The following is a 12,541-nucleotide window of genomic DNA, read 5'->3' as shown; positions in this document are numbered from 1 at the left end:
TTTGATGGGAAAGCCAGATGGTAAGAAGAAAGCAATGGGGGAAACTTAATCTGAGGTAAAGAAATGGGTTTAAAGACTTAAAAGGGATCACCAATTACCAGGCAAAATTAATGAAGAGGGATTTGCACTTAGACTTATTACCAAATGTCTGAACTCCAAGAACCAGGCTGACTTAGAGAAGACGTTCTACGACGAGGGGAAAGAGGTGAGGGGATTTGACAATTTGATGATGGTTTTAAAGGCAAGAACCAGGGATGCCTAGGTCCTGTCTGGGGGCTCAACCCTCCTCTCCATGGGGCTCCAGACCAGAGGTGCTACACCCAGTGAACAAGTCGCACTAGAAACTTCACTCTGGAAATAGCACCTCACCAACAGCTGGCCAGGGCCCTTCTGCCAGAGCTGAGCAGACTGCAGGGGAGGCCCAAGACCTTCAAGAGGCCTAAAAAATAAACTGTTTCTCCACTGTACTCACACCAACTTCTGACTCCAAGTGTGTGGGTTTCCCCACACTGACCAATTCTCCAACTCTCTGGATATACCAGCTGGGTGTCCTATATTCCATTTTGACACTACTGACCACCCTGAGTTAAGGTCAGTTAAGGTCTCAGTCCACAAGACTTCCCCACTTCAGGTGCTAGTCACAAGCCCCAGGTTGTCATCTGTACTTCTGGCCAATCAACTATAAATTTGGGGGGGGGGGGTTGCACAACCTCTGCCTCAGGTTTGATAATTTGTTATAACAGCTCACAGAAGTCATGAAAAAGTTTACTTACTAGATTATCGGTTAAGGAAACAACCTAGGAACAGCCAGATAGACAGAGATGCATAGGGCAAGGTAAGGGAGGTAGCATGGAGCTTCCATGCCCTCTCCAGGTATGCCCCTCCGCCCCCAGTCCGGCCAGCATCCTGATGTGCTCAGCAACCTGAAAGCTCTCCAAATCCCACTGTTTATAATTTTTATGAAAGCGGCATTATGTAGGCATGCTTGATTAAATCACTGACTCACTGGTGGTTAAACTAACTCAATATCCAAACCCCCTCCCTTCCACCAGAGGTCAGGGATGGGGCTGAGGGTTCCAACCCTCTAATCACTTGGTTGGTTTCTCTGGCAACCAGCCCCCCATTCTCCAAGTGCATAAACTCAAGTATGGTTGAAAGAGGCTTATTATGAGTAACAAAAGACGCTCCTCTTACCCTATCACTCAGAAATTCCAAGGGTTTTATGAGCTGTGCCAGGAACTGGGGAGCACATATATGTTTCACATATATCATATCACAAGGCCTCTAACTCTCACCGTCCACTCTGCAGGGCAAGCAGTGACCTAGCCTCCCCTCCCACCCTGCTATAGGCACAAAGGAGGTGGCCATGAGGTCCCAGCCAGGTGTCCTGGGGAAACAGGCCCTGACCAGGGTGGCAGCAAGGATTGAAGGAGTGGGAATAAGGCCTGGTGCTGACCTGAGTCAGCCAGTCAGGTGCAGGCCATGGAGCCAACTCCCTGAGAGTGAACTTTTTAAGGAAGAAAATACTGGGTGAATGTTTATTTGCTTTCAGGGTATCAGAAGGCCAATTCGGGGCAGAATTCATAAAGGAAAATGGAAGACTGATGGGGAAAGCCAGAAAAAGATTCTCCTCTGAAACCCTGCCATGGCTGATGGGCGGAGGCACAAAGGTCCGACCACCTGGACTCCATGTGGGAAAACCATGGGGACCAGCCTAGTTCAAGCTCCCCCGGGACAGATTGAGAGCTGCTGCATCCTATTTCACGTCCGCGGGCACTGCCTGCACCAGCAAAGGTACTGCTCCGTGGGCACCCCCAGCTCTCTGCTCCCCAATCTCTGTATCAAGGCCTATTTCCTTGGAAGCAACCAGGACAATCTGTTATAACCTCAACTCATATATGTAGCATATTCATGTAATTAATTCACCTAATCTTAAAATAATACTTATTGTAATTTAGTCTTAGTTTTAATTAGTCTTACTTTTTAAAATCAGAGATCACAACTCAAATACCTACAGAGCCAGACAGGTAAATAAATGTCCATGAAAGGCAAAGAACTACAGGGAGGGGAGGAAATGTGACCTGGGAGAGCTCAGGCCTCATCAAAGCATGCGCACTCAAAACACTGTAAGACACAGTAAGGCAAATGAAGTTTACCGATTTGTGTCCCGTCCACTGGCCTATAATTGGAAGATTTAATCGGTATACACACAATTCTACACTCAGCTCTGTTCATTCCCTCTGCACCATACATTTCCCATCCTGGGATATAACCCCGACAGCTGGAGCCTGGAAGGCAGCATGAGTCCTGCCGTCAGGGAATCAAACCACCAGCGCCCCTCTCCTTCAGGGTCAGATGCTGACCTGGTGAGGGTGGCCCCCCGACATGTGGGACAGTGGTAGAGAGGGGTATTTACTGAATGTCCACCATAACCACTGGTGAGTCTAGTTTAACTTTTCTAAACTTAGCTTTTAAGCACTGCTCCTGGTACACATACAATTAAGCATGGCAGTTTTATGGGTAAAAGTGGCCACCACACTCTCAAAGACCATGCATAACCTCAGTATTACACAAATACCTTGAAAGTCTGAAGAGAAACTTCTTTGGAAATAGTGGCCAAGGCTAACCATTTCACCTAAATATGAAATAAGACAGAAACCCTGAGGTCAGTTAGCCTGCATTCTTCTCATGCCAGGGCAAAGGCTGGACTTGCATTTTAGTTATTGTTTCCCAGAGTAGCTCACACATCCTTATTTGGAAGTTTTCTTTTCTGGCCTACAATTGGGGGGAAAAAAGACAATCCTCTGTAGAAATTCAAAATGCTTCCTAGTCTAGCCCCTCCAAAGCATAGGACAGCATCCTCTACTTCTAAAGGTGGAAGGGACATCATCGATATAGCTCGACTCCGTTTGTCATCATGAAAACCCATCAAGGTCAAAAAGGGAGAAATGAACCTCGAATGTCTGTCTCTGAATCCTGAGTTTTTGTCTAATATTCCAACCTATCACCTAGGGAAAATGAAACTGTTTGTTTTGTGTAATGCACTTATAATTAAGCCTCACCAGAAGTCTCTCTCTATTGGTTCCCTTCATTACACACAGTCTCATTTCTAAAACATGTCTGACTCTTACAGCCTTTGGGGGTAGATTAGATGGAAACTTCTCATGGGACGACGTGCACAGGAACATTAGCAGCCTTCCTATGAACCCAAGTCCACAGCACTTTTCCACCTTTCCTCTCTCTCTTCTCCTCGCTTCTCACCTTCCCCTCACCCCGCCCAGTCTGGCCCTGCAAGGGTCCTCATGCCAAAAGAAACCTAATTTTCTCTACTTCTCATCAACTCTGGCTCAGCCCAGCCAAACTGGGGTTATTCAACAGCCCCAGCGAACAAAGGACCTTACCCCTGGGGGGATAAGGGGAAGCCTATCTGGTGGGGAAAAGGTGTACCTGGGGAGGTGACCTCTGAGCTGAGGAGGCCTGAAAGGATGAGTGGGAAGAAGGTATAATTTATCTTTCAAAGGGCGGCACTTTTAAGAGTGAAAATAATAGGAATAAACTTATCCCCAATCGATGTTAACTGAGACACCCTGGACAAAATGGGTCTTATGGTCAAGCTATAGAGGAATCAACTGCCAAGTTCTGTGAGAGGAGCATCCTGCAAAGGGCAGGAGGAGGAGCGTGGTGTGGCTCAAGGGACACAGAGGAGGTCTGAGCATTTCCAGGGAGTGCTAAGGCAGGGGACCAGAGCATCAGCGTGCAAGTGTGCAGCCATTCAGCTACCTGAGAAACTGTCATTCACCAGGAACAAGAGGTCTCCAGAGGAGCTAAAAGTCTGTGCCCTAAACTTCACCCTTTTATTATTAGAAGCAGCACTTCTGGTTTACACACAATTCTGGCAGCTTTAGTTACTGGTTTCTAGGCTCGAGGGAACAGATTAGAGGCAGCAGATGATAAAGGAAGGAAGTCCAGAATGCTGACAAGCATATGACCCTAGTGTGGTCTGACCACAGCCATCAGAAGCCCCCAGGGCACCCCCAGAGTCAAGGCTGGTAACAGAATTGACATTGACAGTGATGACCTGAGTAATGGGAAAATAGTAAACAAAAGGGGATGGTTATAATACTTTAAGAACTATTTTGTATCCAAAATGGTTAGCAGAAGGCTCTGGATACCAGAATTTTTTCATAAAAAAGAGGTTATTTTAATATACAGTTTACATTAATATGCAATCACTGATCCAATTACTGTTATCTCTTGATTTTCACTCTCCTTTCTTAATCACAATTACTGACTGAAAACCCTACCAAGGCATAAAGTACAGAGCAGAATGTCATAACGGTTAGGCTGTCAGGGATACAGCAACACAAACACACATGGAAACAAAACACACACACGCAGACCCTCCCCCAGACGGCCCCTTTGTCAGCCTTGCAGAGACAGCTTTGCCATATCTTTGGTCCCCTCTGCAATCATATGATTCCATGTAACGCTGGCACAATGTACTGTATTCAGACTGAAGGGAGAGTAGAGGAGACCAAAATAAAACTATACACATTACTTTCATAACAGTTCTATGACCACTATGAATAGGCTCTTTGTTTATCTGTTGATAAATCAGAAGGTTAGACTACTGATAATTTAACCTTCCAAGATTTTTTTTTTTTTTTCTGGCTACTGGTGCTAGAGAGAAAAGCAAGACCAATTAGAGGAAGGAGATGAATTCTCTGGCAGACAAAACAAAGGGGATTTTCAAGGGCTTTGGGGTTGTTGGCACTAGTTCTTCATTGGATATAGTTTCACGTCAAAATTTATGACTACTTTTCCAGTTTTATCATAATCCCTAATCTTTAACACTTTTCCATAATTAGGTTCAGTTTGGAACAAGTAGCTAGAAATTAGGGCATAAAGAGTTAAGGGAAAAAAACCAATTTTTCTGAAGTAACAGAGCAAGGGTTAAAAACATAAGCAGAGGCAGGGGATACTGGTAAGAATATTTACTAATAGATACGAGCTGTGAGAGGCAGAGGGAAATGGGGATGGTGGGCTGTGTTCAGTCCCTCTGGCAGGGATGAAAGGAGACAGCGAGTCGTCTTGTTCCCTATGCCATCCCTGGGGGGAGTCATTGGCCCAGCATGTCTAGGTTATATTTGTAGTGAGGTGGAATGCGAAAAAACTCTGTGAAAGAAGCTTTCCTGAAGTTCATAATATTAAGTGATCTTTTTATCTCAATTTTAAATATTTGGCCAACCACACTGATTTTAAAATATCAAGCCTCCTTTATGCCGAGAATTCAAAAATTTCCTGGAAATACAAGGGACAGCTGCCATCGATTCACTAAAACCCTCCTTTTTGCTAGGGCCTCTGCAGAGTGTTAGGAGCCACGGAGATGAGTAAGACCAGTAAGGATTCTCAAGTGGTTCTTACTCAGCTGGAAAAGAACCAACTCTTGTACAACATTCAAGTAAAGCGGGATGCCAGAGGGCTGGGTGGGAAGGTGGCAAGACAAACTAGGGCATGACAAGGGTAAAAATGCCCGACTGCTTGGGTCCAGTTGGAGGATTGTCCTATCAGAGTGCTTTGTCATGGAATGGCAAAGTCTTCAATAGGATACACTGAAACCTCTAAACTTCTCCATGTTTTCATGCTCCCTTTATGGCTCCACAACATAAGCTGGTCTCATCTGATGGGAGCCATATATAAACATTTTTAAAAAGTAAAATAGAATTCAACAGACTAGAAATCTCATACCTAATGCACATTTGGACCATACACTCAACAGGTGAAACCTCTGTCACCTCCATCCTCAAAACACTTCAATGAATTAGAAAGTTTAAAAGTTTAAAAGTTTAAAAGTAGGAGATTCCAAGATGGTGGCAGATTAAGTGGAAGCTACACTGACACTCTCCCAGGACCAAACTGGAATTACAACTAAAATATAGAAAAACCATCCTGAATAATCAACTGAAGACTAGCTGGAGAGAACCTTTATAACCCAGGACCTAAAGTGGAGACTGGTAGGAAGTATGGAGGTGGGAGAGGGCCGGCTGGGCTCCCAAGGGCAGCAGCTGAAGCATGACACAGAAACATGGAATAACAGTCTGACGAATCTCAGAGGGAAGGCGGGGGTGGGGGAGTGGGTGGGGAGAGATTAATCATAGACTTACATTCACATATGCATGACCCATGGTCACAGACAATCAAGTGCTGAAGGCATGGGGGAGGGGGCAGATGCAGGGTGGAGGAGATCAATGGGGGAAAAAGGGGGACATCTGTAATACTTTCAACAATAAAAATAAATTTTAAAAAATAAAAGTTTAAAAATATAAAGTCACACTCCAAACAGCAATCAAGGCTTAACTACAATAGGAGGGCACACACAACCCACTCAAGGGACACATTTGGAGCACCCCGCTCAGGTAACCAGGGAGACTATGCCACTGAGCACAACAGGACACCTATTACATAAGGCAACTCTCCCAAGACAGGGAGATATAACAGCTCTACCTACTACATAGATTCAAACACAGGAGGCAGCCAAAATGCGAAGGCAAAGAAACATGCCCCCTAATGAAAGAACAGGAGAAATCTCCAGAAAAAGAGCTAAATGAAATGGAGGCAAGCAATCTACCTGATACAGAGTTCAAAACAATGGTTATAGGATGCTGAAGGAACTTAGTGAGAATTTCAACAGCATAAAACAGGACATGGAAACCATAAAAAGAACCAGGCAGAAATGAAGAATACAATAACTGAAATGAAGAATACATTAGAGGAATCAACAGTAGATTAGATGAAGCAGAAGACCAAATCAGTAATTTGGAACATAAAGTAGCAGAAAACACCCAATCAGAACAGCAAAAAGAACTTTAAAAAAAACACGAGGATAATTTAAGGGGTCTGTTGGACAGCATAGAGTGTACCAACGTTCACACCAGGAGATGAGAGAAAGCGAGGAATTAAAAACCTATTTGAAGTAATAATGACAGAAAACTTGCCCAGCCTGTTAAAGGAATTAGACATACAAGCCCAGGAAGCACAAAGAGTACAAAACAAGATAAACCCAAAAAGACCCACACCCAATAAAATGCCAAAGGTTAAAAAGACAAAGAGAGAAGAACCTTAAAGGCAACAAGAGAAAAGCAGGTAGTTACCTACACAGAAGCTCCCATAAGACGGTCAGCTGATTTTTCAACAGAAACTTTATAGGACAGAGGGGACTGGCACAAAATATTCAAAGTGATGAAAAGCAAGAACATACAAGATTACACAGCGAAACTATTATTTAGAATCAAAGGACAGATAAAGAGCTTCCCATACAAGAAAAAGCTAAAGGACTTCGTCATTACCGAACACGTATTACAAGAAATGTCAAAGGGACTTCTTCAAGAAGAGTAAGAAGGAAAAAAAAGATAAAAAATACAAATAAAGTGGCAATAACTACATATCTATGAACAAATACTTTAAATGTAAATAGATTAAATGCTCCAGTCAAAAGACATAAGGTGGTCCAGCTGGCACGGCTCAGTGGTTGAGCATCGGCCTATGATTCAGGAGATAGTGGTTCGATTCCCGGTTAGGGCACATGCCCAGGTTTTGGGCCTGATTCCCAGTGGAGGGGGCATGGATAAAAAAGAAGTGGTTCAAATATAAGATAGAATATGCCTTGGACATAAAAAAGAATGAAATCTTGCCATATGCAACAACATACATGGACGTAGAAGGTATTGTACTGAGCAAAATAAGTCAGATGGAAGAAGACAAATGCCATATAATTTCCCTTACATGTGAATCTAAAAACACACACAAAATAAACAAAACAGAAACAACTCATAGATATACAGAGAACATTTTGACAGTTGACAGATGGGAGGAGGGTTAGGAGAGGAGTAAAAAAGGGGAAGGGATTAAGAAATACAAATTCATAGTTACAGCACCGACACGGGGATGTAAAGCACAGCATGGGGAATACAGTCAATGATACTGTAAAACTGTGTATGGTGTCAGATGGGTACTAAATTTATTAGAGTGATATAAATGTCTAATCATTATGTTGTACACCTGAAACTAATAGAATATTGTATGTGCACTTAAGTTAAAAAATAAAAACATTTTAAAAATAGAAAATGTACCTCATGAAGGTAGATGATGAAGTCAAGGAGACTTCTGTTGAAGATACTGGCTTGTGTCTTTGAAATGAATTTAAAAAACTATGAATGCAGAGCAATAAGCTAAAGAGTGACTAAGTACACAGAAAGGAGCTATGAAAAAAAATCCAGAAATAAACAATTCAGAAGTTTTAAATTGCAAAAATATAAAAAATAAAAACAAAGTCACAGAATATCACTTAGCAGTGACTATAAAACTAACCTTGTACACACACCCCTTTTTACATATACAGCAGAAACAACCAGGAAAAAAAATTTTTAAAAGCAACCAATAAAAACTTACGCTGCTAGTTCACACCTTTCATATTTAAAAAAAAATTCCAAATGGGGAATTCAGAAAAACCTGACTTAAAATTTCATTATGAAGTGAAAAATGTCAAATCCATCAAATCTTTATGTTTAAAAAGAAAAATTGTAACATCAGGGTAGATGCCCAAAAGGCATCTGACAAAATTTAGCAACTATTTCTGATTTTAAAAACCTACAACATATGAAGAACAGTCCTCCACATAACAGAGGACATCTATGTCATCGCCACTCAAATCTACCCTCTGAGTAGAGCTGAGTCTCTCTCAGACGCCTTACACATTCCTGATTTCTCCCCCAGGTTTTATGGACTTTGCTCATACTGTGAATGTGACCTTTTAGAAAACCATCATATATGCTTATTACTAACATAAAGAAAGCTACTGTTATACATACATCTGTATGCAAACAACATGCATACACATACATTCCCAAGCTGGTTGCCTTACTGAATTCTCATTGTTTCTAATAGTTATTCAGTTGTTCATCTTGGCTAGTCTAACAAGAGAATTACAGTACTTACAAATAATGCTAATTTCCCTCATTTTTTAAAAACTTTTTTCTTAACCTTATTGTTTTGATTAGTCTATCTGAAAACAATGTCCTATATGGGCACTGTTATTTTTTTTCTGACCTTTATAGGAATGTTTTTAGTTTCCTATTAAGCATGGTGTGTGAGGCTATCAGGCCATTTTATTTATTATCTTAAGAAAGGGTACATTCATTCCTATTAAATCTTTATGAGGGAGCCATGGCAGGTGTGGCTCAGTTGGTTGGGCGTTGTCCCAAGCACCAAAAGGTCACCAGTTCAACTCCTGGTCAGGTCAGGGCACATGCCCAGATTGCGGGATTAATCCCCAGTAGGGGCCATGCAGGAGGCAGCTGATCAGTGTTTCTCTTAGATTGATGTTTCTCTCTCTTCCTCCCTAAAATCAATAAAAACATATATTTTTTAAAAAGTTTAAATGTTTATGAGGTAAACATTAAATTTTATTAAATGCGTTGGCACACAATAAGATAAAATTTTTGTCTTTAAATTTATTGATGTCTAACACACTTTAAATTAATTATATAATATTGTGCTTTTGGAATGAACTAGTTTAATAGCATTAGTACTTCTTTTGTTAAATTGGAATGCTTTCCATCTTTTCTGTACTTCAAAATATTTTTTAAGTTTCTCTTGAGTATCACCTTCACAATTTTGGCTATATTTGCATTTACCTGTCTTATATATATTAAATATTTTTCTGCATAAGCTCAATATTGAGTTACTTTTTTTTTAACCTAATCTTGTCCCAAACAAAGACAGATTCAATGTACTAGTTACAATTTTTCTAACACATTTTAAATTATTAAAGTAAGAAATAGTCATCTGATATACCTTAAAGCATTACCTGTACCTTCTGTCATATAGTAATCTTTGGAAAATAATGCACTGGATGACAGTAAATGTTGTAAAAGTTATATTTTCCTTATATTTGAAAAACTTTACGTATAAAATCATCTGAGTTCAGAATTATTTCCAGACCTATTTTCTCAGTCACTCTGTGATGTCTTCTAAGATTATTTTTCTGTCCAAGTGTTTCATTTCTTCATGAACTGATTTTAGAAGTTTCGTTTTCCGAGAAAATTTCAATTTCATCAAAATTTTCTATTTTTTGTCCTTTTTGAAAATCTTCTCTGATTATATATTCTTGCATTGCTAATTATGCGTATTTTGTTATCTTTTTTTCTTAATCTGTCTAACTTATCTACTTCAAAGTTTTAACAAAGAACTTACTCTTAGATTTTTAAAATTCTAGCATTATTTTCTTTTTTGCTTATTCATATAATCATTCATTCAACAAACATTTGCTAAGTGCCAACCAACCATGTGTCAGACAATGTGCTAGGTGATAACAGAAAGTGAAACAGTTACCATTTTTAAAAATTTTTTTATTGATTGAGTTTAGAGAGAGTAAGGGAGAGAGAGAAACATCAACTTGTTCCACTTACTTCTGCACCACTGGTTGCTTCTTGTATGTGCCCTGACCAGGGACCCAAGAAGGAGAGGGCTAACCTGAAGGAGACAGGACCGCAAGGCAACCAAGTCCAAACTAACACATGAAGTCAGAAGGAAGGCTGGGAACAGTAAGAACTACGGCCCTACGTGAGCCCGTCCTAACCCCTCACCTCTTTTAACCTATTAATCACCTTAACAACCCTTATGAGGTACGTTACCATCCCCTTTTCTAGGTGGAGAAACTGAGGCACAAAGCACTTAAACCACTTGCCAAAGTCTCAGAGCTACAAAGTGAGAAAACTAAGATTATGAACAGGCAGTCTGGTTCCAAAGCCCAAACTCTTAACCACCGTGCTTTGTCTTCAAAAAGAAAATAATTCTCTGTAACAATCTATAATATCGAGAAGCTGGATAATAGGATAAAAGCATGTTAGGGTAATTTGAAAAGTAAATAATTATAATACTTGCACCAACTCCTTTCCAATCCCCTTAGTCCTTCTATTTTTCTTTTAAAGTAACATCATCTGTTGCTAATCACAAGTTAGGCAATGTAAGATTACACTTCCTTCTCTGTAAACCTCAATGCACTACCTGGTTTTTCAGTAAATAATACCTATGGAATCCTAATACTTTAAATGTTGGTTGTTTTTCAACTTTTAAAATCAACCTATAAACAATGCACAGAAGACTTAATAATACTAATTACAGAACAAAATGTTCCGGCCATGTAAAAGGTTGAGGGGCAGACCAGGAATAGGGTACAGAGCATGCTGGGGAAAAGGCAGAAGAAATTTAGGGACACCAGATCCTCACTTACCTGGGCAAGTTGATTAGTCAAGAAATACAGGGGGTAAGCAATAGAAGATTTCCTTAGAATTTTTAAGTTTTTTTAAATAAAAATTTCATACAGCAAACTTGAAAAAATTTTACAGTGAATAATTACATATCCATCACCTGTGCTGCACCATTAGCATTTTACTATACTAATAAGAAATTTAGAAAATTTAAGTATGACTTGTAGAAATGGGCGAGGACAGGAATATAGTAGCAAAAATGCACTTAATCCCTCAACTTCCAGAGTAAGGATTAGTAGATAGCCTTGAAAGTCAGTAAGTCAAGAAACAGTACAGATATAGCATATGGTGTAGAATTATAGAGATAGCCACCATTTCTTTGAAAGGCATAAAAAAGTAAGATGGACTGATGGATGGAGAGAGGGAAAAACAGGTGGAGAGATCTCTAAATAAAGCGAATAGAGCGAAATGTTAATTGCTGAATCTAGGTGGTGGGTATGTGGGTGTTTCCTATATTAGCCTTTCAATTTTTCTGATTGAAACTTTGTAATAAAATACTGCCACAAATGTGGTTGAGGGTAGTCATCATGTCTGGAAAAAGACTGCTGCTCTCCTCTGCTTGGCACTCCACAGAGACATTGTCTAACCCCTTAGCATCCAGGTGGGGCTATATGACGGCCTGGCCAGTGGAATGTGGGCGGAAACTATTTGCACAACTTCTAGGCCAGGCCCCTAAAACCTACAGGATACTCCACAAACTTGTTCTCTTTTCCTGACGGCTGGCAGATCCAGTACAAGCTGGAAGCCAGGCATTGAAGACCAATGTTCACCAGCCTCAGGCTCTAACACCTACAACTACCTAGGCTGCCACCCAGGCTTTGACATGAGGAAGAAATCAACTGTTTGTTTGTTTTTAAATCCTCACACAAGGATATTTTTATTGATTTGAGAGAGAGAGGAGAAGGGGAGAGAGAGACAGAGACATCAGTGTGAGAGAAGTACATTAATCGGTTGCCTCCCATACTTGCCCTGAGTGGGGATCAAACCTACAACCTAGGTATGTGTCCTAACTGGGAACTGAACCTGCAACCTTTTGGTGCACATGACGATGCTCCAACCAACTAAGCCACCCAGCCAGGGCAATAAATCAACTTTTTTTTTTTTTTTTTTTAGTTACTCACCTGAGGATATTTTTCCATTGATTTTTAGAGAGAGAGGAAAGGAAGGAGGGGGGTGAGGGTGAGAGGGGGCGAGAAGGAGGGGGGCGGAGAGAT

At 40.7% G+C, this 12,541-nt stretch overlaps 1 protein-coding gene across 2 annotated transcripts in view; it reads right to left on the bottom strand.

Moving 5' to 3' along the window:
* Positions 1-12,541, bottom strand: part of SPECC1 (sperm antigen with calponin homology and coiled-coil domains 1) — a 138,065-nt gene that overhangs the window by 121,456 nt on the left and 4,068 nt on the right. The window lies entirely within an intron of this gene.

Source organism: Miniopterus natalensis, chromosome 17 (assembly GCF_054644295.1).
Source record: "Miniopterus natalensis isolate mMinNat1 chromosome 17, mMinNat1.hap1, whole genome shotgun sequence".
In the NCBI taxonomy this organism is placed as follows: domain Eukaryota; kingdom Metazoa; phylum Chordata; class Mammalia; order Chiroptera; family Miniopteridae; genus Miniopterus; species Miniopterus natalensis.
Note: the sequence above shows the minus strand (reverse complement) of the source record. Positions and strands in the feature narration are given on the sequence as shown.